Source organism: Camellia sinensis, chromosome 2 (genome assembly GCF_055761805.1).
Source record: "Camellia sinensis isolate YWXY chromosome 2, ASM5576180v1, whole genome shotgun sequence".
NCBI lineage: Eukaryota > Viridiplantae > Streptophyta > Magnoliopsida > Ericales > Theaceae > Camellia > Camellia sinensis.
In genome coordinates this window covers 43970964-43981655 of record NC_138962.1, presented here as the reverse complement: position 1 = coordinate 43981655, position 10692 = coordinate 43970964, and the positions used below count along the sequence as shown (strand labels likewise).

At 29.8% G+C, this 10692-nt stretch overlaps 1 long non-coding RNA gene across 1 annotated transcript; it reads right to left on the bottom strand.

Moving 5' to 3' along the window:
- Window positions 1-4131: 4131 nt before the first annotated feature.
- Window positions 4132-6507, bottom strand: LOC145820006 (uncharacterized). The gene is made up of 4 exons (XR_014360885.1): window positions 6298-6507; window positions 6163-6207; window positions 5512-5569; window positions 4132-4454 (listed from the first exon to the last, which is right to left on the bottom strand). It is a non-coding gene; the product is annotated as an uncharacterized LOC145820006 (long non-coding RNA).
- Window positions 6508-10692: the final 4185 nt, after the last annotated feature.

Here is a 10692-nt window from a genome sequence, read left to right as displayed (position 1 = left end):
GAAGGCGACTTGAGATGTTGGAGGAGTCAAATAAAACAATACTCCAAAAGATGTTACTAATGTACAGAACATTGACGGCCCAAAACTCAAAAATCTATTCCGTGTATCTTGTTTCAGTTTTTTAGAGATTGAGTTTTTTATTTTTAACTTTTTTTATTTTTAGTGAATATTTTTAAAATTTTAAGCAATTTTTTGATTTTCTTAGATGCATCTTATTTAGATGTATCTAAACAGTAAAATATTTGTGAAAAATATTTTTAAAAATTAATAAATACACACAAATATGAAAAATATATAGAATTTTTGTGTGTATATATATATATATATTATATTTTTGGTATTTAGTGAATTTAAAAAAAAAATCACAAGTATTATATTCTGCGAGTGTATTTATGTTAAGTGTGTCTAAAAATTAAAAAATTGCTTAAATTATTAAAAAATTCAATGAAAACAGAAAAATACGAAAAATAAAAAATAGAATTTTCTGAAAAGTGAATTCTAAAAACTAAAACCAAAAAGAGTGATTTATTTTTGGTTTTTCAAACTAATATTCAACTTAATCATTTGAAAACTCTTTGAAACTCATAATTAAACAAGTTTTAAACTTTCAAAATTTATAACCAAACAAGTTTTAAATTTTTGAAATCTTTTCAAAATTTATAATCCAAAAAGTTTTATATTTGGCCTTGTTTAGTTTGTGTTTTGAGATATTATTTTTAAAATAATTTCTGGAGAGAGTTTAGAAAATTTAAAATTTTGTTTGATTGTATATTTTGAAAATAGTTTGAGTTTGAAATGATTTGATATTTTTTTATAGTTGATTAAATGGTGAGTGAAAAAATGATTGGGAAAGGAGAAGTTATTTGGTGATTTAGGAATATTGCTACACACCGCACAAATCATAACACTTGTCATGTTGTCTTGACAAAAGTTGTGGAACTCACTATTTTAGCCAATGAAATGCATGTTGAAACACCATTTGGATTTGCCCCTAAAGCAAACTATAAATTCTTTGGAGAAAGGTAGAGGAGCGAAAAAAATAATTGATTGATGTGTAGGAGAAAGAAAAGTAATTTTGAAATTTTTTTCTATTGGCCAAATAATTTGTTATGTTTTAGATATATATGAGTGTAACAACCCTCGTCACTGTTTACCGATTAACCATTGATTACTGCTAAACTAAGACTGATTATGATTGGTAACTGAATGGATTGAAGTACTGAACTGACTGACTGAAATCTAGAACTGAATTGATTAAGTATATCTGTTTAATTGTATATCTATCTGTTGACTGCTTGATTATCTGTTCATGCCTTTGTGTTTAAATTGTGAATTGAAGGCCTTGTCGGCGGCCGAATCTAAAATTGATTGATGATTTGTGTTCATTGGAATTAGTATGATTTTATGGTGTATTTATCTAAAATGTGATTTGGTATGATTACATTAGGCTAAATGGTGTTAAATTGCATAGTTAGCCTTATTCACAATTTTGCCACTTTAGTGGCCCATCATCTAAACATTTGAGCCTTACACACACTTGATCACATAACACAATTCATCAGTCCATTTCTTGTTCTTGCTGACTTGAGAGAGTGAGAGGTAGAGAAAGCTTAAGTTCTTCACAATTTGGCTTAGAGTCTTGTACAGATTGAAGGATTCTTGCATATTGAGCCTCTAGACTTGTAATTGAGGAACCTAGGTATGAATTTCATCCTCCTTATTGTGTATTTAAGTTCCTTCTAGCATGGATCATGGTAGTTTAAAGAGTTAAGTCAAGAATTGGTTCAATAGTATTGAATTGAAGCTTAATTATTGCATGCATGGCATACTCTTGCATTTTAGAGCTTGTTCTTCATGAATTTGCCACATGCATGTCCGTGTTTTGATCATAAACCATGATTTCATCATGTTTTTGTAAGAGTTAGCTCATTTGAGCTTGTATTGAAGCCTTGAATTGGTTAGATTCATGCATGTTTGCATGTATTTCATATTCTTGAAAATTGGTTTGAAATTGAGTTGTTTGAAACACCCTTGGGCTTTGATTTTACAATTGAGCTTTGGAATCATGTTAAACTATGAGTTTTGGGATGTTTTCTGGAAAATTGGCCCAAGAGGATCAAAATTTATGTTTTAAAACTTGGTTTTGAGCTTGAGGTTAAAATCTGGAATTTCCAGAATTTGGACTCACGCTCGAGCGGGGTGACTGGCGCTCGAGCGTAAAATTCGTGCTCACAGTACTTTGCACTGTTTTGAAGTCCGCTCGAGCGGAATAATTGACACTCGAGCGGGACATTGTGTCTCATGCTCGAGCGAGTGTCGAGCGCCCAATCGAGCGTGATTTTCACCTATCCAGCACTTTTGACTGTTTTGCAGAACACTCGAGCGGGTATCCTATGAAGACATAATCATTTGAAAACTCTTTAAAACTCATAATTAAACAAGTTTTAAACTTTCAAAATTTATAACCAAACAAGTTTTAAATTTTTGAACTCTTTTCAAAATTTATAATCCAAAAAGTTTTATATTTGGCCTTGTTTAGTTTGTGTTTTGAGATATTATTTTTAAAATAATTTTCTGGAGAGAGTTTAGGAAATTTAAAATTTTGTTTGATTGTATATTTTGAAAATAGTTTGAGTTTGAAATGATTTGATATTTTTTTTTATAATTGATTAAATAGTGAGTGAAAAAATGATTGGGAAAGGAGAAGTTATTTGGTGATTTAGGAGTATTGCTACACACCACACAAATCATAACACTTGTCATGTTGTCTCGACAAAAAGTGGTGGGACTTACTATTTTAGCCAATGAAATGCATGTTGAAACACCATTTGGATTTGCCCCTAAAGCAAACTATAAATTCTTTGGAGAAAGGTAGAGGAGTGAAAAAAATAATTGATTGATGTGTAGTAGAAAGAAAAGTAATTTTGAAATTTTTTTCTATTGGCCAAATAATTTGTTATGTTTTAGATATATATGAGCGATCCAAACAATATACGTAAACAGTAAACAAAATGTGAAGAAATGAAAAACAAATGTAATAAATATAAAACGTTTTAAATGTATGTAGATTGAGTAGATATAAATAAAAAAAAAAAGCAGTTTTAAAATTTTAAAAACGTTCTTACGAACTAATATAGGATTTGGGGTGCTTGTTGTGCACCCAGCACAATAGGCACTGTTGTACTGCCTTATGGGCTCATTTCGGGGTCCGATTTGATAATTCGAACCGTTCACATTTTAGAGTACATCAAGTAGAATGTACTTATAAAAAATCAAGTTAATTGAATATCGTTAACCCTTTCATCTACTCACATTTATATTCATTTTAATATTTTAAATTACAATGTTATTTATTTTTGTAGATACAAATGTGAGTAAATGAAAGAGTTAACGGTATCCGATTAACTTGATTTTTTATAAGTATGTTCTACTTGATATACTCTAAAATGTAAACGATTCGGATTATCAAACCGGACCCTGAAATGAGCCCATAAGATAGCACAGTAGTACCTGCTGTGCTGGGTGCACAGCAAACGTCCCAAATCCATTAATTTTGAAAATTACTAACCAAACAAGTTTTCAATTTGCAAATTTCTAAAAACTATTTTCAAAATATAACTCAAAAACTAGTTTCAAAACTCATTATCAAATAGATGTTGAATTTTTAAAATTCTTTTCAAAATGAACTTCAAAACTTTTTAAACTTTTTTCTTTGTCCTATTTAATTGGATATTTCCATGTAGTTTAATGAGATGCAATTAACAATATCGGTTCTTCAACATACAGATAATTCAATAACAAAATTACATACAATCCTATTAAATAATATAAGAATCACATATTTAATAGCTTTCATCTTATGTGAAAGAATAGTATCTGATTTTGTGATTAAATTATATATATTAAGAATTTTACTATCTCAATTATTGAAGTTTTGAGTTTGAATACATTAGGCGTGGTTGACGTTGTGGTTGTGACATGCGTTGTTAATTTTTTTTTATTTTATGTAATTGAATATCTATTGCACAAACTTAGTTTGATATATATAAATTATTTCATGCCGATTTAAAAAAAAAATTAAAAATTATTGGCCATGGACAATTGCAACGAATAATGTGACAACCATGCAGGTTACACAAAAGCAAAATAAGCTCCTTAACCAAAAAAAAAGTTATTTTACACACCACAATCACACCCAGGAAAAAAAATAAATAAAAATTTGAGACATTTAATTTATCATTTTTAAAAATCACTCCTAATGATTTGTTTGATAAATTTTAATTTATCAAATATTTTATCATGTAAGGTCTAATCTTAATATCATTAGAAATCATTTTAAAATAATAAATTAAGAAGATGTAGAATTATTGAAACAGTCAAAATAGCCTTAAGATGTGAGTTCGTCGGTCAGAACAACCCCTCCTGCGGCGAAACAGCAACACAAAGATGCAAGGCTGCAAAAGAATTAAAATTTGAATTTTAGAAAGATAAACAAACAAAAACATACATAAATTATCATGATAAATTATACTTTTTGCCTCCTTAGTTTGACCAAGATTTTCTTTTAAATCTTTGTAGTTTTAATTTGAATAATTTAATATTTACACATTAAGTTTAGTTTTAATTTGTTTATTTTATCCAAATTTTCGTTTTTAATATTTTTTATATATTTAACTCAAGAGATTGACAAGTGTCTTAAAATCATTAATTTTAAGTTTCAATTTGAATAGAAGAAGCAAATTGAAAGTAGGCTTAAATTGTAGAGACCAAATTATTCAGTTTAAAAATATAAGATTTAAAGTGAAATTTAAATCAATTTATAGAAATTAAATATGTAATTTATCCCAAATATAAAAAAATATGAGAACCACTTCCTTGGGTTCGGGTTCAAACTGGGACCATTTGGGATCCGAACTCAAAGTCTATTCCCGAATATCATATGGTCCTACATCAACATTTTTTTCCCCACAAATTAAAGGTTTAGATTTGTTCATCTACTTATGAAACTCATTGAAAGAGTTAATTAAACTTGGCATCTTCCTACTTTTAATTGTGACAATCAACTCCTTACTGTAAGTCAATGGAAATTAAAAATGAAAGGAACAAAGTAAAATTTTAGTAAAAATGCAACGACTAAATTGAGATTTTAGTATAAATATGAAAGTGCTAATGAGAAGAGAATGACTCATATGACAAGTTCCATTAGTCTTATTACGTCAGACGAACGGAATTGTGATATTACAACTGACTTCAAGTGTAGAAAGTTAATTATGATAATTAAAAGTGAATGAATTAAAGTGAAATTTTAATAGAATATAGAGATATTAAGTATGATTCATCTAAAAAATAATTTGTTACCTATCTCCTCATCATCTTCTTCTTCTTCTTCTCCTTCTTCTTCTTCTTCTTCTTCTTCTTTTTTCTTTTTCTTTTTTTATATTAGATAATGTAAATTGTTAAAATGACTAGTTAAAATAAATTAGTGAAGAATAAAGAATTGTATAAGCATACCATGTTGCAAGGATACCAGCTTCCTTTGTTTCTGGGTCAATTCTCTGTGGTGCCTTCCCTGGGGACCCCCATAATTTGATTTATATTAGAAAATATTATGGGGACAAAGTGTTAAAAATAATAAAAATGTCAATCAATTCTGTTTTTGCATCAATTGGAAATAATTGAAAAACTCAATGGATCATACAGCAATATCTGAAATTTGATTTTCACTCATAAGGACATTAATAATGAAGAAGAGGGTTTTATATATATATATATATATATTTTATAATGAAACTTAATGAGAGAAAATTGAGTGGAAGAAAATTTGTCATTATTGTAAAGAAAATTTTTAATTGAGAGAGAAAAATTCCAAACACGTATAAGAGGAATTAAGGTTCATAAGAAGTACTAAAATAGAATTTGAGTGGTAGTTTGAATGGGAAAAGTGTAAACAAAAATTTTCCTTTTTGCGTGGTCATCACGTGAACGCTTGTCCATTTTTAAACAATGAGTGATGAAAAGAATATATTAAAACAGCATATTTGAGAATTTAATTATTACAATTAGAATATAAGAGGGTGAAAAGCATAATTTATCCTTTGTTAAATTAACATCTATTCTTTTAAAAACAGCAAGAACAACAACTTTGCAATCAGCATGGGGTACCTTGGTCAACTTGGTCAAGACTAGATTTCTCAGGCTCACTCTTCTCTGCAGCACAAAACCCAAGACAAAAAATAAGAATAAAGAAAGAAAAAAGAGAGACAAAGAATAGGGAGAAGAGTGAGATGCATGGGGTACCAGTAGCAGGGGTACCCTTAGCAGGGTTAGGGTTATCACTCTTGAAGTTACTCATCTTTGCCACACAATCCAAAACAAAGAAGAAATAGAGAACTGATTGATTATTGAAAGATTGGGGCTTAGTAGAGTACTGAGGTAGGATGTGTTTGAGTCTTTTTATATACCTCAAGGAAGTTTGGAGTACTTTGGAGGAAAGGGATGCGAGAGAGCGAGTGCTCTAAGAATAAAGGTGATCTCAAGGCATAATGCACATTTTCTAATAGATTGAGATAGTGACGTATGTTTGGGTCACCATTCTCATATCATCTTATATGATGTCTTCGAATCAATAAAAGTGACTTGATGAAATGATTAGATAATGTGAGAAAGTCACTTCTATTTATTTTCTTTTACTCAATCTCATTTAACACAAATATTATATATCATATATTACATTAATACTTTGAAATTAGAGTTATTAAATGAACCAAGCTATTAGAACTCAATTTGTGTTTGATTATTTAAAAGCTTGTTCGAAATCGGCTCGATTTGTAAATTAGTCAAGTTAAAAGTTCATTTAATTTTCAAATCAAATTTGAACAACCTGCTATTCAACTCGATAAATTTACATACAGTTAAAATATCAAGCTATTCAAACTCGACTGGTGTTTAGCTCATTAAAGACTCAATTAAAATCAACTTGTTATATAACTACAAGTCATTTCCAGCCCTATCCAAAACAGAGCACTACTTTCACTTGTCTATGCCAAAATGATTAATTAAAAGAATTAAAATATTAGGTTCTGGAAATTGGTTAGTTCTAGAGACAACTAGATAGAACTTTGTTATGTTACAACATATGTGGAAGAAGAAGAGGGGATATATTCCACACACACCACTGCATTGGTTCAAATTGGAATTTTCTTTTGGAAACTAGTAATAATATATATTATAATATTGTTATGTTCTTCAAGAATAGTATCGAACTGTACTAGTGATTAACAGATGAGCAAACCAACCCCACCATCTTGTTCCTCCCTCAAAATTGTGCATAACCCTTTTTGTTTAGACTGGATTAGATAATATTAACATTTTTATAATTGTTAATCTTAAATTATCAGTTTCTTTGAATTGTGTACCATAATGATCTAAAATTATGATGAGAGATTGACAAAAATCTATCAATTTTCTAATTTAGCCATTTACTCTAAACTTCTTCTTAGTCTCTTATTTTGTAAAATTTTTAAATATTTTATGGTTGATATTCATTTCAAGTGTAGTTCTTGTTATATGAAAATTGTACTTGGACAATATATTATTTTTTCGAGATAAATTTCTTTACAAATTTTCTAAGTTCCTTATTCCCTTAAGATGCAATAATCCCTTGTATAGAGATACATACCCAAGTAAACTATAAGTCTGAATCCTAACTTTTTTTAGTTAAATATTAAATTATATATTTTATTAGATTATTAAACAAATCGCTAAGTAATCTCTCTCAAAGAATCCAAAGATTAAAATAAATAAGATAGGTATGGAACTAGTGGCATTACTTTGACACAAAAGCAACACGTTTTTCCTGCCCGACACGCCACAATTGCTTTTGTTTATTTATGTAATAAAAATTAGGAGAAATTTTATATCGGTATAAAATTTAAAAAATAATTAGTAAAATTTTGTCAATATTAATAATTAAAATTGTAATTTTTTTCATACATATATAACAATTTTCTCAACTTACACTGAGAGATAATTTCCCCTAAAAATTAAGATAAATCACATTGACACTCCTTTTATTTTCTAAAATTTTACTGTATCTCCTCTTGTAAAACTTTTGTAATAATTTAATCATTCTATTAGTCAACAAATTTTGACCTAATTGAAGATAATGACCTCAGCAAAGATAATGCCAATTTTGCCCTCACTCCATCCCTCTTCCCTTCTTCCTATAGACACCTATCCTAATTTTACATAATAACCCCAACCTTGAGTTTATGCAAATGACAACTATTTGAAAAACTCAATTATTGAAGTCACCAACATAAGAAAGATATTTGCATCTCTATACATGTAAACATGATGTTTATATCTATCGTCGTATATTAGTTTCAATTATTGTTTTGGATATAGATAGAGAGAATAATAGAAATAGAATGTTTTTTTTAAAGAGTGGTGAAGAGACAAATATAAAGTGATGGATGCCAAGTAGAGGTGGGAAGGAGGAGTGAGAGAGATGGCATCTATAAACCAAAAATTCAAGTTGATATTTCAAACCTTTTTTTTTTTTTTTTTGTATGTCAATAATACCCTTGTATCATTGTTTAAAAATTTACGTATAACCCTATAACTGCTTAGAAGTTAATTCACAAAATAATTACTGTTAAAACTGCTCTTTAAATTTTTAATTTCTATTTATTGACAAACTACAAAAATAAATTTTTATTTAATTTATTTATATAATACATAAATATTTATATAACCCACACACATTTGTATGAGTAGAACAAAGGGAAATTCTATATGTGTTTGCTGGATGATGAGTTGCTGTTTTTGATCAATTTATGTCCTCAATATGATCTGAAAGGTCAGTTCGTGATGATGTGTTCCCACTATCACATTTGAATGAGTAAGAAAGAAAATTATGTAAGTGAGAATAATATAATATTGGAATTATATAATATAGGAATTAAGGCCTTGTTTGGCATGATCTAAAAAAGTTAAAAAGTCACTATCTTATTTAAGTCACATCATCTTATTTAAGTCGCATCACCTCTCTAATGCATCACTTCAAACCCAACACATACCAAACTCATATTTCATAAAAAGTGCACTTATTTAGATCATCTCAAACCACCCCTAAGTGAGGGAGTTCATTTTCTTACCATTTCACACCCAACTTACAAACCAATTATGAGAAAAGAATTATCTTTCTCACCATTTCTTATCATTTCTAACCAATTGCCTCATCCAACACTACAGGAAATGAGGCAATTAACGGTGTTTTATTAAACGTCACATTTGCTAATTTTTAACGGCGTTTTGTAACCGTCGCATATTTTTTAAAACCAAAACGGCACCGTTTCTAATTGAAGGCGTTTAAAAGCGCCTCCGAATGCTGAAGGTACACGCACCCCTTTATGAAACCCTTATTTTTTAATCTGAGTGCAAATTTCGCACACATCTCTCTCTCTCTCTCTCAGCGACAAAGAAGACGGAGGAGATCAATCGGCTGTTCTTGAAGCTTGAATATATAAAACTGAGTCTTAGCTTGAATACGCACATCTCTCTCTCTCTCTCTCTCTCTCACAATCCTTATACGCACACATTTCTTCATCGAAGCTCCATCTGCACCTGCGATTTCGAAGATTCAGAGCGATTTTGAAGCGATTTTGAAGATTCAGATCGGTTTCGAGATTCAAAGCGATTTCGAAGCTCCATCGCCACCGTCATCTACACCGGCAAGGTAGCGAGCTCCACCGTCTCTCTCTCTCTCTCTCTAGATCAAGTTAGTAAATGACTTGATCCTCATTTATTGAACATTAATCGATACTCTCTCTCTCTCTCTATCTCTCTCTCTCTCTCTTTCTCTCTCTCTATTTCTTTCGAATTTTACTGCATGTATAACATTTGTATACATCAATAAGTGTGTTTGTTGAATTGTTGAATTGATCTGTTAGGTTCTTTTTTGAACTGAAAGAAACTTCTACACTAATTTTCATAGGACAATTTGGATAAATAGGACACAATATTGGGCCAAAAAAGATTATAGTTCAACAAAAATTTAACCGTAATTGTGAATCAATATTCTGGAAATACATATTAGATCACTGAGCTGCAAAACAAACATTTGTTTGCCTGTGTTCATGTAATTACCTATATATTCACCATTTACAAATGCAACCATTGGTGGCCAACGTTTGCTATTTGTAGGAATGGGTTAATATCAGAACGCATTGGTAAGTTGCAGCAATCAAAATGTATATTGCAAGATGAATTCAAAAACATGTCAGATCTGTGGAAAGTTTGGAAAGAAAATTGTGAAAGTTGAGTAAGATAGGATTACCTGGTGTTGTACCAAGCATAGTCTGAGGTATCTTTAGTCAAGCTATAGAGCTCCAATAGAGACTTGCTTTTTAGTGGTAATTGGTGTATGTTTGGAATACTTTCTTGGGACATTTCCCATTTAAGATTTCGTGCATTGTTTGATGGATGGAAATTCCTAGCATAAATATGTGTAGGAAGGTGAGTGTCATTAGCAACACATGAAAACAAAAGTTTGAAGAGAGGACTATCAGTACAAATTTTGGAAGTACAGATACACAGTTGAAGTGTGTGTTTTTTTTTAGAAAGGCACGGTTGGGGTGTTAATTAGGCAGTTTGGGAAAATTAAAGTTCAAGTTTGAAATCTGACCATAA